The sequence below is a fragment of the Orcinus orca genome, chromosome 11, assembly GCF_937001465.1.
Source record: "Orcinus orca chromosome 11, mOrcOrc1.1, whole genome shotgun sequence".
Lineage (NCBI taxonomy): Eukaryota > Metazoa > Chordata > Mammalia > Artiodactyla > Delphinidae > Orcinus > Orcinus orca.
This window is the reverse complement of record NC_064569.1, coordinates 8,623,524-8,641,013: the sequence shown is the minus strand read 5'-3', so window position 1 is coordinate 8,641,013 and position 17,490 is coordinate 8,623,524. Positions and strand designations below refer to the sequence as shown.

The following is a 17,490-nucleotide window of genomic DNA, read 5'->3' as shown; positions in this document are numbered from 1 at the left end:
TTCCCCAGGTAGTAGATGGTGCCCCTAGGTTGAGAGACACTACAGTGTATGTCAGTTCTGTTGAGTTAACTTCTCAGATCCACTGCACCTTTCAAATTATTTATTCCCTAAATCAAGTACATACTTGAGCCTAGGCTTGCGCAAAGCACTGTTCGAGTGGCACAAACCAACAAAAGACCCGAGTCCCGCAGAGTTTGTGTTTTAATGAGTGAATATAGAGAATCAACAAATATGTAAACAAATGTGAAATTTAATATCAGATGGCAATATATGTTATAAAGAAAAATAAAACATGGTAAGGGGCAGAGATTGGCATAATTGTGGGAGGTATGTTTATTTTAAAGGGGGGTGTCTTTCCTATAAGATAAGAGGATATATAGATGGAGTCCTGTGGTGAGAGATGGATAACCATTTGACTATCTGGAGAGAAGAAGATTCCAGGCAGAGGGAGCAGATGCAAAGACTCTAAGCAGGGAGCATACGTGGCTTGTTTGAGAAATCACAAGCTGGAGAAAGTGGATTGTTCAAGAACCTTGTATTGCTTTGCAAGTTTAAAACAAAATCAAAATTGGTAATATGCACAAGGCAAAAATGTTCAAAGATACTAAAAAGTATTTTATGAAATAAGTTTCCCATCTCAGTCCTGGTTCCCTCAAGGCAACCAAATAGCATGTTTTAAAAACATATATCTGTTTCAGATATGTTTTGTGCGTGAGTCTGTGTGCATGTGTGTGTCTGACCAACTAATGTGAATTCGGGGAGACGGGGTCTTAATTGTCTCTAATGAGACTTATACATCTGTTGTTATAATTCTGTAGGTAACTTTACTGCCCGGCTGTTTGCTCTCTTTTCTAACTTTCCCCTTTTCTCTGCTCATTTTAAAGCAATTTTATTATTATGGAGTATTTCCAACATACTTTTTAAAATGTTTTTTAAAAAATGTGCCATATATATTTGGGCCCTGAGATTTTTTTCCACCTAATATCTTTCCTCTTGTTCCATCACCAGTGTATGTAGAGTCCTCTTATCCTTTGTACTGGCTCCATAACTTTGCATTGCATAGTTCTCCATACCTTTGTCAGTCTTCTATTATTGGGTATTGAAGGTTTTTCAACACTGCAATTATAAACACTTTGTCATTCCAACACCCTTACCTCTAAATACTGCCATCCATCAGGGTTACAGCTATTCTATTTCTAGAGAAAAAAATGTAGCAATGAGTGCAAAGAGTTAGGGAAAAAAGTCTTAACTTTGGTAGTGTATATAATTACAACCCTAAAACACACTGGTTGGAGCTACAGGAGAAAATACAAATTGGATGTGATATGAGGATGGGCCTGAAGTAGGTTCTTTTACAGCACAAAATCAGGGACTTGAATTACTTTACCAAGAGACACACAGTCCCTGGGTGGGAGCACAGCTATAGAGATTAACTAGAGCCTGTCATACCGTGATTACACATTAGCTGTGATCGGTATTCATTTGAAGCTCTGGAGTTTTGCATATTTGCAACAGCACCTATTGGGAAAGTAGCCCTATGCAACTCAAAATGATAGGGCCTGCTATGTGCCAAGTGATGCTGGGTGTTTTCACGTCACAAATATATCAGTTGCAATCAGCATTATCGGGATTCCTGCGTTTATTGCACAGAGGCAATTTTCGAAAGTACTTTTGCCCTTGGTGGATTGAAGAAATGTGTTACAAAGACTTCGAGATTTTGAAGTAATAAAGTTCTTTGAATCTTAGAACTGACACATTAAATCCAAGAGCTCGTACTTGGTTTCAGCTGAAAAGAGGAAAAAAGTCTCTTGACTTTAGAGGAATAATTGTATATATTATGGCATGAATGTCTGGTTTAATAGGAAAACTCTAGAAGGGAAGCAGGTGCTGATAGAAATCTCTGAAAATTAGGTGATCTTGTCAGTGGCAGTGGTAAAGACTTCATCAGCTTTGTGACTTTCTCAGGGTGAAAACATTTCATTTTAACTGATAAACTAGTTCCAGAGCCACCCAGATACTCAGAATGGGGATGGGAAGCTGTAATGGAATGGAAACCACGCTGATAATGTAATATTTCCCCCAGCCCCTGTAGTTTGGGCAGTATTCCGTTAAGAAGGGTATAGAGTGGAAGCATGTGAGAAATGAGAAATTGCTACTTTGTTACTGCCATAGTATCATCCTTTCATGCACTGATCGTCTCACTGTTTAATTCATGGAGTATTTCACCTGTGGAGTTCTGAGTGACTCCTATACCTGCTACATTGACATGGTACCACTGGGAACAGAATATACCGAGCAATAAAAACATGGGGAATTGCATGCGTGTGTGTGTATTTTATTTAAGGAGTTCCTAAACTATTTGCTAGAATGGTTGTTAGGGGCTGAATTGTGTTCCATATTCTTACGTTGAAGCCCTAACTCCCAGTGCCTCAGAATATAACCATATCTGGAGATAGGTTAATGAGGCCATTAGGGTGGGGCTCAATTCCATAGGATTGGTGCCCTTATAAGACCAGGAAGAGACACCAGGGGCTCGCATGTGCTGAAGGATGACCACGTGAAGGGGCAGGCAATAGGGCAGCTATCTGCAAGCCGAGATGCCTCAGGAGAAACCAAACCAGCCAGCACCTTGATCTTGGACTTCCAGCTCCAGTACTCTGAGAAAATAAATTGTTTAAACCATCCAGTCTGTGGTGTGTTTTTGTGGCAGCCCTAGCAATCTGATACAGTGGCTGTATCATTTTACATTCATAGCAGCCATGTATGAGCGTTTTTATCTGCATTTGGTATTGTCACTTTTTAAAATTTAGCTCTTCTGTAAATAATGTGTGTAGTGATATTTATTGTGATTTTAATTTGCATTTCCCTAGTGGCTAATAATGTTGAATATATTTTCATGTGCTCATCTGTTGTGTGTATATTCTCTGGTGAAACGTCTTTTCATGTCTTTTACAATTTTTTTTTTTTTTTTTAAGCTGGCTATGTAGTGGCTGAGTCCTTTGGCTCAGCCAATCTTTTCAGCCTCAGGATCTAGAAGGGACCGTTGGAGACCCTGGTCCCTGCTTCTTTGTCCTGGTGGCTGGGCCAAACAGGGCCCTTGCTCTTGAAGTCTGGGACTGGGCATTGATCTTGTGGGAACACCCTGAATTTGAAGTGCTGGGAAGATTTTTAAGGGCCAGGGGTGGATCTTTTCTAAATGTTATTACTTGTAAATAAAGTCTATTTTTTTCCCTTGGTGGGAAAATTTATTAAAAAAAGAAAACAGTTCCTTATGTTTTATAATTTAGATATGAGTCCTTTGTCAAATATGTGGTTTGTAAATATTTTTCTTCCAGTTAGTGGCTTGTCTTTTCACCCTCTTAATGATGTCTTTTGTTAGAGCAAAAGGTTTTGATTTCGATAAAGTCCAATTTATTATTTTTCCTCTATGAATTGTGCTTTTGGTGTCATGTCTAAGAACTTTTCACCTAGCCTAGGTCTTGAAGATTTTCTTCTATGTTTTCCTCTGAGATAACTTTTGTATAGGATGTGAGGTATAGGTTGAGGTTCATTTTTTTGCCGACAAATATCCAATTATCCCAGCACCATTTCTTGAAAAGACTATTGTTCCTTGGCTGCACTGCTTATGCCTTTGCCAAAATCCAGTTGGCCCTGCTCATGTGGGTTTATTTATGGGGTCTCTATTCTGTTCCATTGGTCTAGCTTGTCTGTCCCTCTGCCAACAACACATTGTCTTGATTACTGTAAATCTTAAAATATAGAAATACAATAGATTTTTATATGTTGACCATGTATTCTATAAATACACTGAATTCATTTATCAGTTCTAGGAATTTTTTTTTTTTTTTTTTGGTAAATTGGGATTTTCCGTAGTTACAAAACAGGATTTTTATCATATTATCTGAATATAGGGACAGTTTTATCCTTTTTTTCCAGTCTGTGTGCCTTTTATTTCCTCTCCTTGCCTCATTCTGCTGGTTGGCTAGGACTTCTGTTTTTATTTCATTGATTTCTGCACGTTGTTATTTCCTTTGGGTTTATTTTGCTCTTCAGTTTCTGCTTTTTTTAAGATGGGAGCTTAGATTATTGACTTGAGACTTTTCTCCTATTTTAAGATAAGCATTTTAATGCTATAAATGTCCCTTTCAGCACTACTTTACTTGTGTCCCACAAATTTAAAATGTTGTATTTACATTTTCATACAGTTCAATGTATTTTTAAATTTCTCTTGAGACTTTCTCATTCACCCATTTAGAAGTGTGGTGCTTAATTTCCAAGTGTTTACTGATTTTTCTGTTCTCTTTCTGATGTTAATTTCTAATTTTATTCCCTTGTTGTCAGAGAACGTGCTGAATAATTTTACTTCCTTAAAATTTGTTGAGAGCTTCCGGGAAGATGGCGGAAGAGTAAGACGCGGACATCACCTTCCTCCCCACAGATACACCGGAAATACATCTACACGTGGAACAACTCCTACAGAACACCTACTGAAGGCAGGCAGAAGACCTCAGACCTCCCAAAAGGCAAGAAACCCCCCACGTACCTGGGTAGGGCAAAAGAAAAAAGAATAAACAGACAAAAGGATAGGGACTGGACTTGCACCAGTGGGAGGGAGCAGTGAAGGAGGAAAGGTTTCCACACACTAGGAGGCCCCTACACGGGCGGAGACTGCGGGTGGCGGAGGGAGAAAGCTTCGGTGCTGCGGAGGAGAGCACAGTAGCGGGGGAGAGCACAGTAGCAGGGGTGCGGGGGGCAAAGCGGAGAGATTCCCGCACAGAGGATCGGTGCTGACCGGCACTCACCAGCCCGAGAGGCTTGTCTGCTCACCCGCCGGGGCGGGTGGGGCTGGGAGCTGAGGCTCAGGCTTTGGTCGGAGCGCCGGGAGAGGACTGGGGTTGGCAGCGTGAACACAGCCTGCGGGGTTAGTGCGCTACGTCTGGCTGGGAGGGAGTCCGGGGAAAAGTCTGGACCTGCCGAAGAGGCAAGAGACTTTTTCTTCCCTCTTTGTTTCCTGGTGCGCGAGGAGAGGCGATTAAGAGTGCTGCTTAAAGGAGCTCCAGAGACGGGCGTGGGCCGCGGCTAAAAGCGTGGACCCCAGAGATGGGCATGAGATGCTAAGGCTGCTGCTGCCGCCACCAAGAAGCCTGTGTGCGAGCACAGGTCACTATCCACAGCCCCCTTCCGGGGAGCCTGTGCAGCCCGCCACTGCCAGGGTCCCGGGATCCAGGGACAACTTCCCCGGGAGAATGCACGGTGCGCCTCAGGCTGGTGCAACGTCACGCAGGCCTCGGCTGCCACAGGCTCGCCGCGCACTCCGTGCCCCTCCCTCCCCCCGGCCTGAGTGAGCCAGAGCCCCCGAATCAGCGGCTCCTTTAACCCCATCCTCTCTGAGTGAAGAACAGATGCCCTCCAGTGACCTACACACAGAGGCGGGGCCAAATCCAAAGCAGAGCCTCTGGGAGCTGTGAGAACAAAGAAGAGAAAGGGAAATCTCTCCCAGCAGCCTCAGAGGCAGCAGATTAAAGCTCCACAATCAACTTGATGTACCTGCATCTGTGGAATACCTGAATAGATAACGAATCATCCGAAGTTAAGGAGGTGGACTTTGAGAGCAAGATTTATGATTTTCCCTCCTTTTCCTTTTTTTCTCAGTGTGTATGTGTATGCTTCTGTGTGAGATTCTGTCTGTATAGCTTTGCTTCCACCATTTGTCCGAGGGTTCTATCCGTCCGTTGTTTTTTTCTTAATAATTACTTTTTATTTTAATAACTTTATTTTATTTTACTTTATCTTTGTTCTTTCATTCCTTCCTTCCCTCCTTTAGACAACGAATCATATCAAATTGAGGAAGTGGACTTTGAGAGCAAGACTTACGATTTTTTCCCCTTTTCCTCTTTCTGTGAGTGTGTATGTGTATGCTTCTATGTGAGATTTTGTCTGTATAGCTTTGCTTCCACCATTTGTCCTAGGGCTCTATCCGTCCATTTTTATTTTCCCTTAATAATTATTTTCTTATTTTAATAACTTTATTATATTTTATCTTACTTTATTTTATTTTACTTTATCTTCTTTCTTTCTTTTTTCCTTCCTTCCCTCCTCCCTCTCTCCCTCCCTCCTTCCCTTCCTCCTTTCTTTCTTTCTTTCTTTCTTTCTACTTCTATTAATTCTTTCTTTCTACTTTTTCTCCCTTTTATTCTGAGCCGTGTGGATGAAAGGCTCTTGGTACTGCAACCAGGCGTCAGTGCTGTGCCTCTGAGGTGGGAGAGCCAACTTCAGGACACTGGTCCACAAAAGACCTCCCAGCTCCACATAATATCAAGCGGCGAAAATCTCCCAGAGATCTCCATCTCAACACTTTCACACAGCTTCACTCAACGACCAGCAAGCTACAGTGCTGAACATCCTATGCCAAACAACTAGCAAGACAGGAACACAACCCCACCCATTAGCAGAGAGGCTGCCTAAAATCATAATAAGTCCACAGACACCCCAAAACACACCACCAGACGTGGACCTGCCCACCAGAAAGACAAGATCCACCCTCATCCACGAGAACACAGGCACTAGTCCCCTCCACCAGGAAGCCTACACAACCCACTGAACCAACCTTAGCCACTGGGGACAGACACCAAAAACAACGGGAACTACGAACCTGCAGCCTGCAAAAAGGAGACCCCAAACACAGTAAGATAAGCAAAATGAGAAGACAGAAAAACAGCAGATGAAGGAGCAAGATAAAAACCCACCAGACCTAACAAATGAAGAGGAAATAGGCAGTCTACCTGAAAAAGAATTCAGGATAATGATAGTAAAGATGATCCAAAATCTTGGAAATAGAATAGACAAAATGCAAAAAACATTTAACAAGGACCTAGAAGAACTAAAGATGAACCAAACAATGATGAACAGCACAATAAATGAAATGAATAATACTCTAGATGGGATCAATAGCAGAATAACTGAGGCAGAAGAACGGATAAGTGACCTGGAAGATAAAATAGTGGAAATAACTACTGCAGAGCAGAATAAAGAAAAAAGAATGAAAAGAACTGACGACAGTCTCAGAGACCTCTGGGACAACATTAAACACACCAACATTCCAATTATAGGGGTTCCAGGAGAAGAAGAGAAAAAGAAAGGGACTGAGAAAATATTTGAAGAGATTATAGTTGAAAACTTCCCTAATATGGGAAAGGAAATAGTTAATCAAGTCCAGGAAGCACAGAGAGTCCCATACAGGATAAATCCAAGGAGAAATATGCCAACACACATATTAATCACACTGTCAAAAATTAAATACAAAGAAAACATATTAAAAGCAGCAAGGGAAAAACAACAAATAACACACAAGGAAATCCCCATAAGGTTAACAGCTGATCTTTCAGCAGAAACTCTGCAAGCCAGAAGGGAGTGGCAGGACATATTTAAAGTGATGAAGGAGAAAAACCTGCAACCAAGATTACTCTACCCAGCAAGGATCTCATTCAGATTTGATGGAGAAATTAAAATCTTTACAGACAAGCAGAAGCTGAGAGAGTTCAGCACCACCAAACCAGCTCTACAACAACTGCTAAAGGAAATTCTCTAGGCAAGAAACACAAGAGAAGGAAAAGACCTACAATAACGAACCCAAAACAATTAAGAAAATGGGAATAGGAACATACATATCAATAATTACTTTAAATGTAAATGGACTAAATGCTCCCACCAAAAGACACAGATTGGCTGAATGGATACAAAAACAAGACCCATATAGTTGCTGTCTACAAGAGACCCACTTCAGACCTAGAGACACATACAGACTGAAAGTAAGGGGATGGAAAAAGATATTTCATGCAAATGGAAACCAAAAGAAAGCTGGAGTAGCAATTCTCATATCAGACAAAATAGACTTTAAAATAAAGACTATTAGAAGAGACAAAGAAGGACACTACATAATGATCAAGGGATCGATCCAAGAAGAAGATATAACAATTGTAAATATTTATGCACCCAACATAGGAGCACCTCAACACATAAGGCAAATACTAACAGCCATAAAAGGGGAAATCGACAGTAACACATTCATAGTAGGGGACTTTAACACCCCACTTTCACCAATGGACAGATCATCCAAAATGAAAATAAATAAAGAAACACAAGTTTTAAATGATACATTAAAAAAGATGGACTTAATTGATGTTTATAGGAAATTCCATCCAAAAACAACAGAATGCACATTTTTCTCAAGTGCTCATGGAACATTCTCCAGGATAGATCATATCTTGGGTCACAAATCAAGCCTTGGTAAATTTAAGAAAATCGAAGTTGTATCAAGTATCCTTTCTGACCACAACGCCATGAGACTAGATATCAATTACAGGAAAAGATCTGTAAAAAATACCAACACATGGAGGCTAAACAATACACTACTTAATAACGAAGTGATCACTGAAGAAATCAAAGAGGAAATTAAAAAATACCTAGAAACAAATGACAATGGAGACACGACGACCCAAAACCTATGGGATGCAGCAAAAGCAGTTCTAAGAGGGAAGTTTAGAGCAATACAATCCTACCTTAAGAAACAGGAAACATCTCGAATAAACAACCTAACCTTGCACCTAAAGCAATTAGAGGAAGAAGAACAAAAAAACCCCAAAGTTAGCAGAAGGAAAGAAATCATAAACATCAGATCAGAAATAAATGAAAAAGAAATGAAGGAAATGACAGCAAAGATCAATAAAACTAAAAGGTGGTTCTTTGAGAAGATAAACAAAATTGATAAACCATTAGCCAGACTCATCAAGATAAAAAGGGAGAAAACTCAAATCAATAGAATTACAAATGAAAAAGGAGAAGTAACAAGTGACACTGCAGAAATACAAAAGATCATGAGAGATTACTACAAGCAACTCTATGCCAATAAAATGGACAACCTGGAAGAAATGGACAAATTCTTAAAAATGCACAACCTGCCAAGTCTGAATCAGGAAGAAATAGAAAATATGAACAGACCAATCACAAGCACTGAAATTGAAACTGTAATTAAAAATCTTCCAACAAACAAAAGCCCAGGACCAGATGGCTTCACAGGCGAATTCTATCAAACATTTAGAGAAGAGCTAACACCTATCCTTCTCAAACTCTTCCAAAATATAGCAAAGGGAGGAACACTCCCAAACTCATTCTATGAGGCCACCATCACCCTGATACCAAAACCAGACAAGGATGTCACGAAGAAAGAAAACTATAGGCCAATATCACTGATGAACATAGATGCAAAAATCCTCAACAAAATACTAGCAAACAGAATCCAACAGCACATTAAACGGACCATACACCATGATCAAGTGGGGTTTATTCCAGGAATGCAAGGTTTCTTCAATATACGCAAATCAATCAACGTGATACTCCATATTAACAAACTGAAGGAGAAAAACCATATGATCATCTCAATAGATGCAGAGAAAGCTTTCGACAAAATTCAACACCCATTTATTATAAAAACCCTCTAGAAAGTAGGCATAGAGGGGACTTTCCTCAACATAATAAAGGCCATATATGACAAACCCACAGCCAACATCATTCTCAATGGTGAAAAACTGAAAGCATTTCCACTAAGATCAGGAACAAGACAAGGTTGCCCACTCTCACCACTCTTATTCAACATAGTTTTGGAAGTTTTAGCCACAGCAATCAGAGAAGAAAAGGAAATAAAAGGAATCCAAATCGGAAAAGAAGTAAAGCTGTCACCGTTTGCAGATGACATGATACTATACATAGAGAATCCTAAAGATGCTACCAGAAAACTACTAGAGCTAATCAATGAATTTGGTAAAGTAGCAGGATACAAAATTAATGCACAGAAATCTCTGGCATTCCTATACACTAATGATGAAAAATCTGAAAGTGAAATCAAGAAAACACTCCCATTTACCATTGCAACAAAAATAATAAAATATCTAGGAATAAACCTACCTAAGGAGACAAAAGACCTGTATGCAGAAAATTATAAGACACTGATGAAAGAAATTAAAGACGATACAAATAGATGGAGAGATATACCATGTTCTTGGATTGGAAGAATCAACGTTGTGAAAAGGACTCTACTACCCAAAGCAATCTACAGATTCAATGCAATCCCTATCAAACTACCACTGGCATTTTTCACAGAACTAGAACATAAAACTTCACAATTTGTATGGAAACACAAAAGACCCCGAATAGCTAAAGCAATCTTGAGAAAGAAAAACGGAGCTGGAGGAATCAGGCTCCCTGACTTCAGACTATACTACAAAGCTACAGTAATCAAGACAGTATGGTACTGGCACAAAAACAGAAATATAGATCAATGGAACAGGATAGAAAGCCCAGAGATAAACCCACGCACATATGGTCACCTTATCTTTGATAAAGGAGGCAGGAATGTACAGTGGAGAAAGGACAGCCTCTTCAATAAGTGGTGCTGGGAAAACTGGACAGGTACATGTCAAAGTATGAGATTAGATCACTCCCTAACACCATACACAAAAATAAGCTCAAAATAGATTAAAGACCTAAATGTAAGGCCAGAAACTATCAAACTGGTAGAGGAAAACATAGGCAGGACACTCTATGACATAAATCACAGCAAGATCCTTTTTGACCCACCTCCTAGAGAAATGGAAATAAAAACAAAAATAAACAAATGGGACCTAATGAAACTTCAAAGCTTTTGCACAGCAAAAGAAACCATAAACAAGACCAAAAGACAACCCTCAGAATGGGAGAAAATATTTGCAAATGAAGCAACTGACAAAGGATTAATCTCCAAAATTTATAAGCAGCTCATGCAGCTTAATAACAAAAAACCAAACAACCCAGTCCAAAAATGGGCAGAAGACCTAAATAGACATTTCTCCAAAGAAGATATGCGGACTGCCAACAAACACATGAAAGAATGCTCAACATCATTAATCATTAGAGAAATGCAAATCAAAACTACAATGAGATATCATCTCACACCAGTCAGAATGGCCATCATCAAAAAATCTAGACACAATAAATGCTGGAGGGGGTGTGGAGAAAAGGGAACCCTCTTGCACTGTTGGTGGGAATGTAAATTGATACAGCCACTGTGGAGAACAGTGTGGAGATTCCTTAAAAAATTACAAATAGAACTACCATATGACCCAGCAATCCCACTACTGGGCATATACCCTGAGAAAACCATAATTCAAGAAGAGTCATGTACCAAAATGTTCATTGCAGCTCTATTTACAATAGCCCGGAGATGGAAACAACCTAAGTGTCCATCATCGGATGAATGGATAAAGAAGATGTGGCACATATATACAATGGAATATTCCTCAGCCATAAAAAGAAACGAAATTGAGCTATTTGTAATGAGGTGGATAGACCTAAAGTCTGTCATACAGAGTGAAGTAAGTCAGAAAGAGAGAGACAAATACCGTATGCTAACAGATATATATAGAATTTAAGAAAAAATAAATGTCATGAAGAACCTAGGGGTAAGACATGAATAAAGACACAGACCTACTAGAGAATGGACTTGAGGACATGGGGAGGGGGAAGGGTGAGCTGTGACAAAGCGAGAGAGAGGCATGGACATATATACACTACCAAACGTAAGGTAGATAGCTAGTGGGAAGCAGCCGCATAGCACAGGGAGATCAGCTCGGTGCTTTGTCATCGCCTGGAGGGGTGGGATAGGGAGGGTGGGAGGGAGGGAGATGCAAGAGGGAAGAGATATGGGAACATATGTAGATATATAACTGATTCATTTTGTCGTATAGCAGAAACTAACACATCATTGTAAAGCAATTATACTCCAATAAAGATGTTAAAAAAAATTGTTGAGTCATTTTGGTTTTAGGGCTCATGATATGGTCTATCATATAGCATGTTCTATGAACCCTTACAAATATTTCTGCTGTTGTTGGGTGGACTGTTCTATAAATGTGAACAAGATTCTGTTGATTGATGTTGTTGTCAACTTTTCCTATATTCTTGCACCAACAGACCATCTATCCATCTAGACCCACTGGTTTCTCCTCCATCAACATGTAGTGCTGAGTTTTGGGGGAGACAAAGGAAATCTTCAAAGCTATATACTGAGTTTATCCAAAGATATGGTTTCAAATTGGGAGATTGGGATTGACATATATACACTAATATGTATAAAATAGATAACTAATAAGAACCTGTTGTATAAAAAATAAAATTCAGAAATTAAAAAAAAAAAGATGTGGTTTCAGCCAGACTGAGTGAAGAAGGGGCAAGATCTTAGCACCTTCCCCACTTTGAAACTTGTCTTGTGAACTCATGTAGACCTAAGCTAAACCTATCTTAACTCCTTCAAAAATTTAAGAAACTGTGTCAGGCAAATTAAAGATGATAAAAATTGTATGGAAAAAAAGTAAAGAAATATGGTATTATTAGGGACTTTTTAATCTTTAAGGTTTCTTGCATAAATGAAAAATACATTAAGTGCCAATGTTCTCAGCATTGTTTTAAACCTTCACACCAATCCTGGCTAGTAGCTTTTGTTGCCATTTAGGAAATGAGAAAGTTGTGGATCCAGGTCACACAGATTCAGTAGGAGGCTCAAACCCACGGAAATGGAGGAGACAGGAAGAGTCTGGGAATCAGAAGATCTGGGTTCAGATCCAAAGTTTTCATCATCTTTAATCTCAAGCCACTCACTCAACAGCGGGGTTTTCATGTCTGGCTGAAAGGAAAAACGTTGTGTGGATCAGTGGTTTTCAACTGGGGGTCAGGGTGAAGTAATTGCAGAATTTTCCCCAGCTCTCTCTTAACTTTAGTATGCCATTATCCTTTTGTAAGTGCCTCTGTCAAGATCACTTCTAGGGATGGCACCAAAGAACTATATTTCACTGGCTGATATCCATAATCTGTCTCTGCACATAACTGTAGGGGAAATGATAGCAGAGGTAACAGCCAATGTAGAGTGTTCCAAGCATGTGGCAACAAATAGGAACAGGCAACGGAGAAGCTGAATGAGGATTGGACAATTTGCTCACTTAGTGTCAGTTTAGAAGTGTGTTTAGGAACTTCCCTGGTGGCGCAGTGGTTAAAAATCTGCCTGCCAATGCAGGGGACACGGGTTCGAGCCCTGGTCTGGGAAGATCCCACATGCCCCGGAGCAACTAAGCCTGTGCACTGCAACTACTGAGCCCGCATGCCACTGAGCCCGCGTGCCCACGCACATACAGGCCATTCTCTGCAACAAGAGAAGACACCACAGCGAGAAGCCCGCGCACCGCAACAAAGGGTAGCCCCCGCTCGCCACAACTAGAGGGAGCCCACGCTCAGCAACGAAGACCCAACACAGTCAAAAATAAATAAATAAATAAAATAAATTCATTTTTAAAAAAAGGAAAAAAAGAAGTGTGTTTAAACTGTGATATGAGACCATTTTTGACAAGTATAGTTTGAGATAACTCTAAAGTTGCTGTAGTTAAAATGTACTAGTAATGGTTAAGAACTACTGAAGTCATTTTCTTGATGGACTCTGAACTTTTCTTTTTTCCTCCACTTTTCCTTTGCTTAGTCCTTCTGCTCCTCTTCCTTCTTTTAAGACATTCATTTTAAGGTTCAGTTACTGCTGGTGTCGCATCCTTTACAAATATGACCATAGTTGGGAGGTTGCAGATGAACCACGGGAAGAGTTTTCCAATGCTTTCAATCTGGATTCCCTTTCCAGTCTTATTCATCACAATGTCCCAGTTTGTGTACTTATAACTTAGAGTCGTCAGAGGTTTGTTTGTTTTTTTCCCTGCCACAACCCTCAGGGATAATTTTCCTGATGTTAATAAAGAAATAAGAAAAGACTCAGTTGTACAGTTTTTCTCATGATACTATGCTAGTGGTTTCAAATGAAGTTATTTAAATTTCAGATACTATAGGTACCATTGAGAATAGTTGTCTCTATTCTTTTAGTCATTCAGTCTAATTTAAAAAATGGATTTAAGTCAATTTTTGAAAATGAGTATGCAAGTCACTTTACAGTACATCTAAAACTAACACATTGTAAATCAACTGAACTTCAATTAAAAATAAATAAATAAATAAAGTGAATGTGCATCCAAATGCATGCATTTTTTAATACAAAAACTCTATGTATTTGTATGTACTTATAGTACCTGTTATAAAACATAAAAAAGAAATTAAAAATGAAAGACAAGATAGCATGCAGAAAATGTTTATTAATGTAATAAACTTCTTACTATGATATTTTAATAATAACTAGTAAAGTGATTTAAATTGTTTTATTATTTGTAAAAGTATTGGCTTAATATTTTGTGATATGTGATTTGAAAATATGTTTTATATGTTCACTTTGATCTGATAGTCGATTTCAGTGGCTGTAATAGCTGAAAAAAATGTATGGGTCCAAATGGAAGAAAAGCATTTTGCTTCTATCATGATATATTTCAATTCCATCTACCAGCTATTTAAATGTTTTGTTGGAATTTGCATAGAAAATTTTCATCTATCTGGTATCAAAACAGTTATGTAAACTAGTTAGAAATTGTTATATAATAATTGCTTTCAAAGTGGAAACTATTCATTTATACAATTTTTAGAGGTTAGAAATTTTAAAAAGTTTTAGAAATATGTAAATATGAGAGAATTCAGAGGTGAAAAATATATCATTTCAGCAACAAAAAAATACATGATAATGAATAATATCTCCAAAAACCTATTTTCAACCCCCAGAGCAAGGGTTCTTTTCAAAAATGTTCAATTTTTACACATTGTGAAAATATCACTTTTACCTTGAAGGTGTTCATCTTTTCTACAACTATCTGCTAGCATATTCCTGTCAGTCACTGAACACAGGAAAAATAGCAAATTTAGGAGACCTACCTTCATATAAAAGAAAAGTGGATATTTTAAATGTGACAATTCTCTTAAGTATACAGATGCATCTATATAGGACAATTTAAATTATTACTTCTCATTTCAAGGTATTTCCAGGATTATACTATTTAATAGTTTTGATTTTAGAAAATAAACCACATTGATATCATTATAGATTGCATTATGTTAAACATGTATAAACAAATGTAAGTTATCACCCCCTTTTTTCATGTAATTGCAATTCTTTTCTCAGGATACCTCATCCTGCATACCTGACACGTGACCCTCTGACATGCAGATTCAGTGAGTATTCCATTGTCACTCTTTTATATAAAAATACAGTGAATTTTAGTGAGAAAGCTTACTTTCATATACTTCAAGATAAAAACATAAGCAAATCTTCGTATTTTCCTCACAATTTACATATATCTCACTAATGTATCCTATGTACCGTGCACTATATAGATTATCTTTTACCTTTACTACAAGATTTTTATTTCCCTTTTATTTATGTGGAGAACAGTGGCTCTGAAAAAGTGGTATGCCTGCATTTCTCAGGGTAATTAATTCTAGCTGCTGTAACAAACCATCGTAAATTTCAGTGGCTTACTATAATACAGTTTTTTCTTATGGACGCTTTTGGTTGAGTGGTTCCCATGGGCACTTTTCCTCCCAGTGGCTTCTTAGGAATAAAATCTCTTTCCATGCTATGGGTCTGTTGTCTTGAATACATGGTTTCAGCTTGTCCTGCTGTCATCCAGCCAGTAGATGGGCAAATGAGATGTCTCCTGGGCTATGGTCCTCACTGCTCTGAAGAGGTAGGGGGAAATGTCGGTATATAGAAGATATTAGTGAAGGGGGCACGTGCAGTCAAGCTCACGTTTTGGCAGAGGGTTACTGCTGGTCACAAGGAACAGATGCCTCCGTGAGTGATTTGAGTGCTTTTCCACATGTCAGAAGATGCAAGAAATTGGGCTCATAAACTCTCCTCCTGAAAATATCTAACTATCTGAAGGCCTGTTCTGCCAGTTTTTCCCAGAGCACAGAGTGCCTCATTCCTGATCTCCACCCTGAACCCCTTTTAAGGTGTGTTGAAGGTCAGGGATTGCTGTGGCTAGTGACTTCAGCCTTGTAGAACCAGACAGCGAGTGACAAATTTTAGTTGGCAATATCTACTGTTCTTTCAATTCCTGAGACGCCCCATTTAGGTGGGGGGCATTGCTGCAGCGAGTCTATTGCCGACTCTGTTTACAGCTTGCATCATTGTTCCGTTTCCATGTGCCATGCAAACCTTCTTTGTAAGCCTCGGGGCCTTTGAAGCTGTGTATGGTCCCCTGCTGCCCTCCTATGGTGAAGTTGGATTGTTTTCAGATAAAGTTGGAAGAATCCATTTGCCTGGCTTTTGTGTTAACTTCCTTTGAAACAGTTCCAAAGCAATGCTACCCAGTCTATCACAGTTTAGTTTTATTTTTGTTTTTTTGTTTTTGTTTTTTTCAGTACGCGGGCCTCTCACTGCTGCGGCCTCTCCCGTTGCGGAGCACAGGCTCCGGACGCGCAGGCTCAGCGGCCACGGCTCACGGGCCCAGCCACTCCGCGGCATGTGGGATCCTCCCAGACCGGGGCATGAACCCGTGTCCCCTGCATCGGCAGGCGGACTCTCAACCACTGCGCCACCAGGCAAGCCCTATCATAGTTTTTTGGCTTTGTTTTGTTTTTCTGTTTTGTGAAATAACTCTCCCAGTTGTACTTACGGTCGCCTTTCCTGAGGCTCAGTTATGTTATAAGGTCTAGGCCAAAGGACTTTAAGAGACAGACACAACGTTGAACATCATTCTATTCTTGTCATTGGGCAAAGCCTTCTCGCTCCGACTCTTTCCTTATAATTAACAATTTTCTAGGGCTTTCTCCATGCCTCACGTAAACAGATTTCAGGAGGGTCCACCCCACCAGTCTTCAAGCTGGAATTCCTCCTCACATTTGTAGAACCCAACAGATTACACTAAATAACACAGGAATGAGTGTTGTTGTAGGAATTTAGAGGATCTGGTGGAGGTGTGTATGGACTAAACTGCAGAATGAAGAGGTCCCCAGTATATATTTCAGAGTGACCTCTTGCTGTTCAGTACTTAACATTGGCAGAGCGGAAAATGGGCATTCAATAAATGCTGATTGAACGAATGGCGAGGCAGAAATAGCCATCTGGCAGGGAAGGATGGACTGAAGCATTGCTGAAAATGAGTAGGAGGGACAGAGGTAATAATTGAAATTATAAGGGAATGAACACTTGGAGAGAAAAGAGAAATAAGGGATATCTAGACACCTTATTCACACATATATGTGTGGGACCAGTGATACATATATGCCTCCTGTTTACATCTTCTGTTTAAGATTCTCTATCTAGCAGGTATGTAGGTGTTTCTGTGTCTGTGCAGTTATTTCCAGAGTTTTCCCTATCTCAGAAATTTTAAAAATTCATAATTTATTTGAATTGTTTATTAAAATTGGAGAATAAACTTTTGAATCCCCCTTTGTTCTATCTGTATATATTTTTAAAAATTTCTAGGTCCTAGAGGTTATTACTTCTGTGACTGTAGTGGGTCCTTTACAAAAACTAGATTTTTA

General features: G+C 39.3%; 1 protein-coding gene across 1 annotated transcript in view; it reads left to right on the top strand.

Annotated features, from left to right (window-relative positions):
• The first annotated feature begins 15,108 nt into the window (after window positions 1-15,108).
• STYK1 (serine/threonine/tyrosine kinase 1) overlaps window positions 15,109-17,490 on the top strand; it is a 51,924-nt gene continuing 49,542 nt past the window's right edge. The window contains exon 1 of the mRNA XM_033408121.2: window positions 15,109-15,171. The gene's annotated coding sequence lies outside the window, so the exon portion shown is untranslated. The remainder of the gene's footprint in view (window positions 15,172-17,490) is intronic.